We start from the raw sequence: 13279 nt of genomic DNA, 5'->3' as shown, positions 1-13279 counted from the left end.
CCTGCTTCTCTCGGAGTCTTTACTGCTACTGTCTTGGTCACTGCAGAGTCACTGAAGAGCCTGTATGACACGAACATTGGTGACACACACCCGCGCTCTTTCCGGAGTCATGCCCCATTTGTTCTTGTGTCAGCTCCTGCCTCTGCAAACAACTGTAGATGCTTGGATTAAACACTGCAAAAGCAAAACCTTCTCCAGACACCGTGCACCTTTAAAGTATATTTGTAAGCTGTATGTTATATTTTTCAATGGTTTCACTATGGTAGTCCTAGCTGTTGTGGAATTCACTATATAGAGCAGTCTGTCCCTGTAACTCAGATTTGCCTGCTTCTGCCCACAGAGCACTGAGATTAAATACTTAAGCCACCACTACCATGAAGCTCCACACTGATTATTTTCTGTTGTTTTTTCAAGACAGGGTTTCTCTGTGTAGCCTTGGCTGCCGTTAATGTAGATTAGGCTGACCTCAAACTTAGGAATCCACCTGCTTCTGCCTCCAGAGTGCTGAGACTAAAGTCCTGTGTCACCACACCCAGCTTATCACACTCATTATTATAACAGCATGCATGCAGCAGACCATGTCCTCCATAAACTCAGCTGGTAAAAGGAAGAGAGGCCTTATCACATTACAGCTTCACGGGTGCTTTTCTTTTTTTTTTTTTTTCTGGGGCTGGGGATCAAACCCAGGACCTTGCGCTTCCTAGGCAAGCGCTCTACCACTGAGCCAAATCCCCAACCCCACGGGTGCTTTTCAAATGTTACTAACACAGTTTTCTTGGAGTAATTGCAGTAAAGAGGAAAAGGTTTGAAATGTCTTTGGGATTGGCAAGCATAAGCAGAGCTGGAGTGTTGCGGTAGAGAAAAGGATGCAGCAGTAGGTGTCCTGGCACGCAATCACGGCTGCAGAGGCACATAGAGCTCCTGAGTTGACCCGCCTGGTCTACAGTGAGAGCTCCAGAGACTGTCTCAAAGAAACAAAGATGAAATAATGCTCATAAAGGAGCCCGAGGAGAAAGTTTCGGGACTGGGGTAGACACCATTAATGTTTTTTTGCTGCACAGGATAGACCGTTTCTGTAATCCCAGGACTCAAGATGGAAACAGGAGGATCCAGAGCCCCAGGTCTGTCTGAGCTGCACAGTAAAACTGCCTTGGAGGTTGAAGGTTTATAGTGGAAGTCATTCGTTTTAGGGACGAGCCCTTTCCAAGATTCCCAACTGCTAGGCGAACAAGGAAAAGTGTTAGAATTGGAGACTGGAAAGGGGTATGTGGGTGGGGGCAGATGGTTCAATGTGAAATGGTCTTACTGTGTAGCTTAGAATAATTTGGAACTCAGTGTGTAGACCAGGAGGCCTCGAACTTGTAGTGTCCTCTCTGCCTCTTGAGTGCTGGAGTTACAAACCTGAGCCACCGTAGCTGGCTTGGAAAAGCGGCTTTAATTCTGATTGTAAATGGCTTTGTACACCCAAGTAAGAAATCCGAACCCCACGTGTTAGGCATTGGTAGAGGTGGAAGAAAAGTTTAGAGTGTGAAGTTGTTCGAGATGTACATGGGTTGTGTGTCTGTGTGTATGTATATGGTATCGATTTAAGGGAAGGGCTGGCAGGCGGGGAAGCCAGAATCTACCAGGCTTTGGAGTAATTGACTAGAAAGGTAAGGGGAGTGGAGCCCTGAGAGCAGAGTGGAAAGGGTCACTTCAGGGGCTGGGGACATAGATTGTATAGCACCCTCCTGTCATGCCAGAGACCCTAGTTTCAATCCCAGGTACCCCTGGCATAGAAAAAGATGGCCCAGGCTGTGTGGTGCCCTATAATGCACGCACTGGAGGGTGGAGGCAGGAGGATTGGAGGTTCAAGGTCTTCCTTAGCTACACAGCAAGTTCAGGGACTGAACTGCATCAGTCTTCAAGAAACACTCTTACGTGAGCGTGCCGCAGGGGTGTGAAGGAATCAGGGGATGTAGGGTTTCCACTTAATTCTGTCTTAGACATTAAATAGTTCAGCTTTGGGATCCTGTTAAAATGAACTTTAGGGCTGGGGGTATGGCCCAGCAGCTAGAGTGCATAATGTTCTTCCAGAGGACCTGAGTTCAATTCCAAGTGCAAAATCAAAGGACTCCCAACACCGGTCAGTTCAGCTCCAGGGGAACCCTATACTTCTGACCTTTGTAGGCACCTACATCTGTGCGCACACATAATTAAAAATAATTATTTAGCCAGCACATGCCTGGTCTACAGTTCTCTGTGTAGCCATGGCTGTCCCAGAACTCACTGTAGACCACCAGACTGGCCTCAAACTCAAAAGATCTGCCTGCCTCTGCCTCCCAAGTGCTTCTGGGATTAAAGCATGTGCCACCATCACCTGGCATAGTTTGTTTCTTTGTATGTTTGTAGTATGTTTAATATGAACTTGAGCTGGAGAGATGGCTCAGCAGTTAAGAGCACTTGTTCAGAGGACCCAAGTTCAGTGTCCAGCACTCACATGGCAGTTCATTTGTAACTCCAGTACCAGAGAATCTAAATCCTTCTCCTGATCTGTGAGCACTGCATGTGGTACACATACATAAATCAGGCAACACAGTGATAAAATTCTTTTAAAAATGTAGTTTTTAAAAAAAAATGAAGCTTTACCACTTAAAAGCCCAATATCACCCCAAGTTTCTGGATGGTAATAGCAGCAGTTAACAGGGCTGTCATAAACCAGCCGTGTCCAGAACTCATAACTGCCGTATCTCACTTCCTATTCAAAGCAGCCAGCGAGGCAGAGGATCCCGAAGACTGTTCTACAGACAGAAGTGAACTGGAGTTAAGAGCACTGCTGCCCTGGCTGAGGACCCAAGTTTGATCCCCAGAAGCCACATGGCAGCTCAGAACTGTTCATTTACTCCAGTCCCAGGGGTCTCTTGGCACCAGCATGTCCATGGCGCACGTACATGCAAGCAAAACACTCAGCACAATAATAGTCTGAGCTGTTAACCAAGTGACGGTTGGAATTTACCAATGGTTTGAGAAGCAGGCGGATACAGCTCGCAGGTTCATAAGCTTCGTCTGAAATCATACTGCATGACTGATAGTTCCTTCTGGAAAGGTAATGGGTTACTGGTTACCCAGGATGTACCTTCCTGCACTGCACACAGTAGAGCCAGGTTGAAAAGCTGCCGATTTTAAACTTAGATCCGCTGTCTCCGGTGTCAGGTCTTGCCTGGGATTCCTCAGAGTTACCTCTGCCCTTTCCCAGTTTAGCTTGTTCAAGACTCAGCTGTTCGAGTTCTGGAGGCCAGGGCGGTCTTAGTTATTTTCAGCCCTTAAACTGTCCAGAGCTGGGGCATTACCTTAACCTGATTAAGGCGTGGCTGTAATCCGCCTCCCTGTTTGGATGTGGATTAAAGTCACCAAAGAGACTGGGAACCTTGCCATCTAGTGGTCTCAAACTTGTTAGCCACAAAGCTGTTTTAGTACAGTCTTTCGCCCACTTGTGACCAACTAAGTTAAGATCCTGCCCCTTGCCAGGCAGGGTGGCGCACTAGGGAACACCGCAAGTTTCCAGCCACTCTAATCTTTTTCTTGAGTGCTGAGCCACCCGGGACCATATGGCAACACGCTGTCTTTAAAAATAGGAGCTCCTCCCACCCTCCCAAAGCAACACAGCACGAGTTGCCTCTCCAGCCACCTGGCCACCACTCCTTTGGAGTGGGTGAAATTTTGTAGAGATTTTTACTTAACCTGTTAGCACAGGAACGGATTGCAAACCTACGTCCTAGAGCACCGGTTACAGTAAGCATGGGCAAAGCAAACAAGGCTCCCCCACACGCTGGTGATAGTCAAGCAAGAAAGGGACTTGCCTCCTCGTCAGGTCTCAGTTCAGCTTCCCTAGACGTCAGTAGATGCCAGAGGCCTTCAGTACCTAAAATGTCTTCCTACCTAGGAGCTAAGTAAAGAACAGAGCTGCGAAGTACCTATTACTGCCCAATAATGTTCACCTGGAAAAAGACAAAAGAAAAAAAACCTTTAAAAGCACTGGGTGTGGACGTATATGCTTGTAATCCCAGCACCAGAGAGATGAGCAGAAGGGTCAGGAGTTCAAGACCATCCTCTGTCTGTGCTGGCTATAGTTTTTGCATCAGCTTGACACAAGCTAGGTTCACTTTGAAAGAGGAACCCTCAATTGAGAAAATGCTCTCACTATATTGGCCTCTGGGCAACCTTTGATGAATTTTCTTTGTGGGTGATAGAGGACCCAGCTCACTGTGGGTGGTGCCACCCCTGGGTGGCCCCGTTGTTATAAAACATCTGGCTGAGCAAGCAGTAAGTAGCACTCCTCCATGGCCTCTGCTTCAGTTCCTGACCCCAGGTTCCTTCTCTGCTTAAGTTCCTGCTTGACTTCCCTCATTGATAGACTGTTCTCCAGACATATAAGACAAAACGAACCTTTTCCTCCCCAAGTTGCTTTTGGTCATGAGAAACCCAAACACTAGAAAACTACACTCTGTTACATAAGTTTGGGGACAACCTAGGTTACATGAGACTCTGTCTTTAAAAAAAAAAAAAAAAAGCATAATTATTTGTTTATTTTTATTTTTATTTTATTTTTTGGTTTTTTTTTGAAACGGGGTTTCTCTATGGCTGTCCTGGAACTCACTCTGTAGACCAGACTGGCAAACTCCTGGAGATCCACCTGCTGCTGCCTCCTGAGTACCTCCCGGAGCTCAAGGCATGCGCACCACGCTCAGCCGCATAACTCATTTTTAAGGTGTGCGCCATAGTGAAGTATGTGACGTAGAAAAGATCTCTTTGCTTACCCTGACCTAGGTCTCATGCTGGCTCTAACATCCCACATTAACTTATAGACAGTCCTCAGTACTTGGATTCTTTTTTCTCACCAGAAACCTGAGGTTTCCAGACACAGAGACCTATGCCCATGGCCCTTCAGATAATGCTTGGCAAAGGGCTCTGCTCCAGAGAGGAACCCAGTAGCAGCCCTGCCTTTCCAAGCCAGACTCCTGTGAAGTTTGGACCTATCCATTGACTTGCCGTTTCCGGCACCTGCTCTAATTGGCTCGCAGGCTCAAACAAATCCTTGGACTTTTGCTTGTTCCAACAGAACCTTACTGTTCTACATTTAAACCCAGAGAGAAGGGAGCAGAGAGAAGTGTGTTCGGCGGCGGCGGCGGCGGCGGCGGCGGGCTTCTGGGAGTAACTGAAGTTAGCCTTGGCAGCAGACACGGCATCACAGAGCTGTCCAGCAGGGCACAGACTCTGGACTCGCTTATTTGGATTCAAAAGCCCAACTACTGTAGCTCACTGGCTTTTGTGACCTTGGGCAGCTTACCCAGCCCGACCAGGCCTGTGTTTGTTCTACAGAAACTGTCTGATGGTCTCTAAGGGACAGGGCCTTAGCACTGTGAACTCACTGTCCCGTCCTCCCCACATCCTCCCTGGGAGGAACCTCATGGGAGAAAAGCCCATCCTGATGTCTAGCACTGGGGATGTGCCTTGGGTAGAACGTCGGCCGCATGACCGGAGGGAGTTCACTCCCCAGCAATGATGAGGGATGTGATGTTGCCAGGAAAGCCACCCAGACATAACTGGATCTACAGGGTTTGTTTTCCAGACCATCACCATAGGCTCATATCTCCTGAGAATTAAATACCAGGGGTTCCTATGGAAACGGTAACATGGGCAAGAAGGAATGACTTGCAGAACAGTTTTCCGTTCCCCACGAATAGTTAGATACAAATCTACCAGAAAAAAAGAACAGTTTAACATTCAGAGCTCAAACCATAGCAGGTCCCAGTGCAGTGACTTGATCTGACGGTGTTTTCCTATCCTTGCTTGTAAAATGGGCACGATAGCATTACTCACAGATCTATCCGGAAGATTGAATAAGCAGCTAAACATGAGGCCCTTGAATTAGTGTCAAGCCCCCAACGAGAGGTCCCTAGTGTCCTGTTGCTCATTAGATATGACCATCTCCAGACTGCGGGTCAACGCTTATTAGCTCCACCTGGTGTGACGGTGGTGACTTTGGTGGACAGCCAACTTTTTTTTGCAAAATTATACGGGTGCACAATTTAAGAGGTCAAAGGGGACAAGAGGTACATGTGAGAACATCGTGTCTGCTGACCTCCTGCCCTGCCCCTTATCACTTCTCAGTCAGCCACTGCAGTCTGCTACACTTTACTCAGTTTCCTTATTGCGGCCCTGAACTGATTCTCTCTAAACCTCACTTCCTTCCCCCTCTTCCCTCTCAGGAGTCACTTCACAGACTTTTTCGATAATTAATAGCACGTACACTTTTCTTAAGCAAAATAATAAAAGGGTCCTGACACCTTTTTTAAAAAAAGATTTATTTATTTATTATAAGTACACTGTAGCTGTCTTCAGTCACACCAGAAGAGGGCATCAGATCCCATTACAGACGGTTGTGAGCCACCATGTGGTTGGTAGGGATTAAACTCAGGACCTCTGGAAGAGCAGTCAGTGCTCTCAACCGCTGAGCCATCTCTCCAGCCCAGGTCTGGACACCTTTAAACTGTCTAATTTGAGGGGTTTACTGAAGGTTGCATGGAGGTGTGTGTAGCAACAGACCTACATAACCCAAGCCTAGGCCTGCACAGTTGGTAAAGGTGTTACCAAGAGAGAAGATGCCTAGAATAATTAAGGACACTGTCTGCCATGCTCCCTCAGGCAGGATACCCTCCCATTCCCCATACTCACATGGGATGAGTTTCTGTGTGCTCTGTTCACTCAGTCCCCACACTCCAGAGTGGTATGAAAAGACCAGCATCGCTGGCCAGGGTGCCTTAACCCTCAGCTGCCCCTGTCCGTCTGACTGAGATAGTTTTTTGGTTTTTGGTTCTGTTTTTTTTTTTTTTTTCTAGAATTAAAATTTTTTTTTTTTTTTTTGCCCAAATTAAAGGCCCTGGTTTGGTTCCCAAAAAAAAAAGAACTGAAGATTTGGAGGGCTCAAGATCCTTTAAAGATGACAGGAAACTCTGACCAGGACCAAATATGGTGGCTCACACCTTCAATCTCAGCACTCAGGAGGCAGAGGCATGAGAATCAGGAGTTCAAGGCCAGCCCCAGCTATATATCAACCTTGAGGGCCAGCCTTTGTCATGCGCTCTCTGTCTCTCTGTCTCTCTGTCTCTCTCTCTTTCTCTCTCTCTCTCTCTCTCCCACACACACGCATACACATGCACACACACACACACACATGCATACACATGCACACACTCCACAGAAGGGTAGAGCTTAATGAGTAAACGCTGTTCTCCCACTCAGGCCAGACACTCCACTTCCAGTATTATGGGGCTAGCCTCAGCTTTTCATCTGGGGAATAGAAACCTGGATGCTAGCTTTCTAAGAGGATTGTAGATCTACAATCCCTGTAAGCTAATTGCCCTACATTGATAATATCAATGCTCTTAGGAGCCCAGGTGGTAGAGAGCTTGCCTAACATGCAGGAAGCCCTGGGATCAGTTTGGAGCACTAGGCATGGTGGTACACAGCAGTCATCATGGCAAATTGGAGGTGGAAAGACGGAGGGTCAGGAGTTCAAAGACATCCTCAACTACAAAGCAAGTTTGAGGTCACCCTGGGGTATGGGGAGCCATTTAAAAAAAGTAAAAATAACAACAAACCCTCTCACTGACTAGCTTATGCTTCTAAACTCCTTACCAACCCAGTGTTTTCTAAAGAATGTAGGCACAATTCAGAATTAAGAACTGTGGGGCTGGGGATTTAGCTCAGTGGTAGAGGGCTTACCTAGGAAGCACAAGGCCCTGGGTTCGGTCCCCAGCTCCGAAAAAAAAGAAAAAAAAAAAAAAAAAAAAAGAACTGTTAAGTGGGGGCTGGAGAGATGGCTCAGTGGTTAAGAGCGCTGACTGCTCTTCCAGAGGTCCTGAGTTCAATTCCCAGCAACCACATGGTGGCTCACAACCATCTGTAATGGGATCTGATGCCCCCTTCTGGTGTGTCTGAAGACAGCTACGGTGTACTCATATATAATAAATAAATAAACCTTTAAAAAGAACTGTTAAGTGCGCTTTCTGATCCGCCATCGTGGGTGGGGTCGCCAGATTTCTATGAAGACCTTTACAGGGAAGACCATCATGCTCGAGGTTGAACCCTGGGACACTATAGAACATGTAAAAACCAAGATCCAGGATGAGGAAGGAATTCCTCCTGATCCGCAGAGGTTGGTCTTTGCTGGTAAGAGGCTGGAAGATGGCTGTACTTTGACATTCAAAAGGAGTGCACTCTCCATCTCGTGCTGAGACTTCGTGGTGGAGCTGAGGAAAGGAAGAAGAAGTCTTACACCACCTCCAAGAAGAGTAAGCACGAGAGGAAGAAGGTTAAGTTGGCGGTGCTGAAATACTATAAGGCGGATGAAAATGGCAAAACCAGCCACTTCGTCAAGTGTCCTTCTGATGAACGTGGTGCTGGAGTGTCATGGGTAGCCACTTGGACAGGCGTTACTGTGGCAAGAGCTGTCTGACTTACTGCTTCAGCAAACCAGAGGACAGGGAGTTGTGTACGAGTTCATAAAAAGAAGGAACTGAAAGAAAATAAAGAAAGAACAGTAAGTGCAAACAGACATACACTTATTTATTTTGGAGAGCACACGCACATACAACGTGGCACACATGTGGAAGCCAGAGGACAACGTGGAAGAGTCAACCTGCCTTCCCACCACGTGGGATTGGGGATCAGACTTAATCAGGGCTTCAGGCTTGGTGACAAACTCCTTTACCCTCTGAACCATCTTGCCAGTCCCAAATGTTTTGTTTTGTTTTGTTTTGTTTTAAAGGAAAAGGTATATTTGGGGGCTGGAGAGATGGCTCAGTGGTTAAGAGCACTGGCTGCTCTTCCAGAGGTCCTGAGTTCAAATCCCAGCAACCACATGGTGGCTCACAACCATCTGTAATGAGATCTGATGTCCTCTTCTGGTGTGTCTGAAGACAGCGACAGTTCATACATAAAATAAATAAAACCCTTTAAAAGAACAAATAGAAGAAAGGTGAGGAGCGTATGAGATGTGTATTTGCAGAGGGGAGCTTCAAGAGAAAGGGAAACTTCGACACTTCAAAGAAGAATGCTGGACCAGTGTGGGCGCTTTCAGGAATGGCAAACAAGATCGAAGCAGACTTTAGGAACACATTTCCAGCTCAGCACTGGGGCTCTCCTTCTCCTGGTCCCCTGACTGGAATAAAATCTGAAAGGCCTGCAGGGCCGCCTCCCAGCAACCACTGAACTCTGCACCCTGTGCAAAGGCTCTGATAAGCAGGCTGAGGATGTGGGAGGAGCTGGAAATTGACACCTAGAAGCTTCCTCCTCAGCCCTAGAGACAGCAGCTGACACTGAGTCAAGCTGTCCTGATTAGGTGACACCAGTTTGCTAGGCGGTGGTGTCAAAGGTCCCCTGGCTCCCGAGAGCCAACTAAGAGGTGTGTTCAGGTCAACCCGCAACCAAAAGGGATTTCAAAGGGGAGTCTCTCGGTTTCATTGGACACCTACTAGGTGCCTAGATCTTTACATTTAAGCTTCACAACAAGTTATAAAATGTCATTCTCATTCAATGCTGACCCTACGAAATCAAGGAACTTGCCAAATCCTCCCAGGGGATGGCAGAACCGGGAGTCCAACCCAGGACTTCATCTAGGCAGCGTGTGAGTGAGTGTGTGGTCAGAGACCTGTGTCTTGCTCTCCTTGCTCTGGGGACAAGTATACGGCTGCATATATCTAATGGGGTGATCTCGAGCATGAGGGAAACCACTGCCTTTTCTGTGGAAACGCCTTTCTAAATGAACTTCCTGAGGGGTGGAGACCAGCCAGTGTGTGGCAATAGCCATAAACAGTCATGCATTTACATTGTAGATTAGGGACTCCATAAAAAATAAAAAAAACAAAAAACAAAAAAAACAAAACCCAGAACAGGAAGCCCCTCCCTCAACAGCCCAAACCCTTACTCTCTCTAGGACTACGTTATAGTCTGTTTCTCTTTAAGAGTCAAAACACACACACACACACACACACACACACACACGGCACAAAATTACGGGGGTGGTGGTGGGGAGGACAGGCTCTGGGGTAGCCCTCACCAGAATAAGCAGTTGGAACAGATCTTGGCGCAGGACCAACTCAACTCCGAGCTTGAAGAAGTGACAGATCGACATGAGCTGGGGTCTAACCTGAGCTACAGAGTAGTAAATTCTAAGCCAACCTGGTCTAGAGAGTAAGATCCTGCCTCTAAAGTAAGTAAATAAATACAAATAAAACTCTGAGCGTCATTGGTAGTAAAAAACAGATAAACTCTAGAGAGGTGGCCACAAGTTCCTCTCCAACCCATTTCCTACAGGAACCTGTGGCCTCATGAGCAATCCCCCTGCACCAGCGCTGTGTTTTCCCTAAATGTAGCCAGTCCAGACTTGCTGGTGCACACCTTTAGTTCCAGCACTTGAGATCTTTGTGAGTGTAAGGTTAGCCTGGTTTACATATCGAGTTCCAGGCGGGTCAGAGCTACACAGTGAGACCTTATCTCACAAGCAGGACAAACGAAAATCAGATAATAGTAATGTAACCGTGAGGTAGGGCTGCTGCTTTTCTTATTTCACAGAAATAAAGTATTCACGGTGATAAATGGCATGCCTAGAAGTCCAGGACAGTGGATGAAAGTCCAGTCTCTCCTTCCAAGGTCGCCTCTGTGATAAATAGGACCAGACCTCCCTGCCCCCGGGAAACTGATGAGCTTCATTCCGGGAGAGAAAGAGGTCCCTGTCCATATTCTCAGAAATCTAGACATGAGAGAAGGCGGGGGCGGCTCACAGGGTTGTCCTCCTGTGCTCTGTATTAAGCATGAACCCAGTGTCCCCCCAGGTCCTGCATCCCCCTCTAAGCCCTGAGTCCTCCCTTCCTGGGCCCTGAATACTGCCCTAGGTCCTATATCCCCCACTCCCTAGGCCCTGAGTTCCCCACTGAGCTCTGCATCCTCTCCCCCTCCTCTGCATTCCCTCCTCCTGGGCTCTGCATCCTCCCCCCCACTCTCCCCCATCCCGGGCCCTGCATCCCCACTCCTGGGCCCTGGATCCTCTCTCCCCAGGATCTTCATCCCCCTGCGCTCTCTCTGATCCTGCCCCTTGCCCCGTGAGCTTGATGAAGCATCATGGCTGACAGGAACTGTTCTTGATGCTCGCTTGGGCCAGCACATTCCTGCTGCCCAGCTCCGTGAATGAGCGAGTAGCCCCTGTGCAGCTGTGCCGTCTGTCAGCCTCATTGCTTCTTCTGCATCGTTAGATTTCTGAGAGGCTCTTCAGCGAGGCCTGGCAGCTCACTTGGGAGCCGTTGAAAGGCACTGTCTCTGCTCTGAGTTTTGTTTGTTTTGGCTTTTTTTTCTTCTTTCTTTCTTGTTTTGTTTCGTTCTATTGAGTCAGTCTCATAGCCCAGGCTGACCTCAAACTCTGTAAAGCTATGACCTGTTCTATCTCCTCCTGCTCCTACCTCCCCAGGCTGGAATTGCAGGTGTAGAGCCCCCATTATGTGGTGCTGAGGGATTGAGCCTTGGGGTCCGCTGAACTGGGTACTCTGTCCTCAGAGCTACATCCCACTGACCTGTCCCTGCCCTTCTTAGAGGCCTGGTCTCCACAAAGGACACATGCCAAGATACCACACGGATTTCATGTCACTGAAGCCTGGTTCCAGCACATCTGACTTTGTCACCTTACCTAAAATTCCAATCCTGTAAAACAGGTGACCTTCCCTACTCAACAGAAAGATCGTAATAAGCAAATCAGATTTGAAAGGGTTATTGCCTATGAAATGTTCAGTAAGCCTAAGGGATTACCACTGAAACTCTTTTCTTGATTTTTATTTAATCTACTGTGTGTGTCCACGCTTGTGGGTGTGCAGCACGGGCACAAGTGTGTAGAGGTCAGAGAACGTTTGTTCGTTTGTGGATGTTTTTCAATGTGTATGGGTGTTTCGCCTGCAGGTGTATCTGTGTACCATGTGTGCAGTGTCCACAGGGATCAGGAAAATAAAAACGGGGAGCATTTGATCTCTCGGAACCGGAGTTACAGACTGTTGTGGGCCACTATGTGGGTGTTGGGAATCAAACCTGGGTCCTCAGAAAGAACAGCCCGTGCTCTTGCAAGCTGGCTCTCCAGCCGCTTTGTGGGATTCAATGTGGGGATTGAACTCAGGCCATAGATTCTGGGAGCGAGTGCCTCAGCCACTCAGCTGTCTTGCTGGCCTACACGTGCTGGCCTGGGCCTGTAAGGTTTGCTCTCCTGCTGCGTGAATCCGGGAGGAGGCGGAGACTGCAGAGACTGACAGACTACAGCGCTGTGGAGATGGTGGCATGCCGCTGGTCCGGAAGTTAGTTGTCTTCTCTTGGGCTACTTCTGGAACAGCCATTTCAGGCCCACCTCTGTGCCAGAGGAAAACCTAACGACTATTGGATAGCGTCTACCAATCAAGCAGCTCAGACAGCGTTTCAGGCCTAGACAGTCCACCTCACCCTCATCGTGCCGTACCTGTCTCTCTGGTGTACCCACCAAAGAATTCCCAACTTGTTTTGATTTCTGATTTTATTTGTTCTGCTTCCGGGTTGGAACATGAATCTGGGGTAGCTATGTTCCCAGGTTAGGGCCACTCAAATAGCTCCAGAATGAAACCCCTCTTATTCCCTTTAAGACAAGAGCTGTGGTTTTTTTCTTTTTATTGTTGTTTGTTGTTTTTTTTTTAACATCAGCAACAGAATAAGAAGAATCAAAAACTCAGCCATCAGTGGCGGCACACACCTTTAATCTTAGCACTTGGGAGGGAAGCAGAGGCAGGTGGATCTCTGTGAGCTTGAGGCCAGCCTGGTCTACATCGTCAGTTCCAGGTCAGCCCTGTCTTGAAAAAGAATAATCAAAAATAACTTCAAGCTATTTGTGGTGGTGAATATGCCTGTAATCCTAGCATGAGGCTCCTGGGATGGATTACTGGAGACCAGGGAGTTTATTACAAGCTTTATTAATGTCATGGACAGACAGACAGAGGGTCAACAGCATGGTGGGCCTCTGAGGCCTGTTTAAGCCCCAGCACTAGGGGCGGTCGCTGAAGGGAACCAGAGATCCTGGGAAGAAGGGAGAGCCTCCTCTAGTCCCTCCTGAGAGGGAGGGATTCACAGCATGGGTAGACAGGCTTTTGACACCCCATCCGGGAGAGGCGGAAGCAAGCAGCATGAACTCACATCAATACCCTCTGATGTCAACTCACTTTCCAGGTGAGATGTCCCA

The 13279-nt window shown here is 47.9% G+C and overlaps 1 pseudogene; it reads left to right on the top strand.

The window, feature by feature from the left end:
• Window positions 1-7494: 7494 nt before the first annotated feature.
• On the top strand, window positions 7495-8547 carry LOC116893319 (annotated as a pseudogene).
• Window positions 8548-13279: the final 4732 nt, after the last annotated feature.

This window comes from Rattus rattus, chromosome 2 (genome assembly GCF_011064425.1).
Source record: "Rattus rattus isolate New Zealand chromosome 2, Rrattus_CSIRO_v1, whole genome shotgun sequence".
NCBI lineage: Eukaryota > Metazoa > Chordata > Mammalia > Rodentia > Muridae > Rattus > Rattus rattus.
The sequence above is the reverse complement of the archived record's forward strand: the minus strand, read 5'-3'. Positions and strand labels throughout refer to the sequence as shown.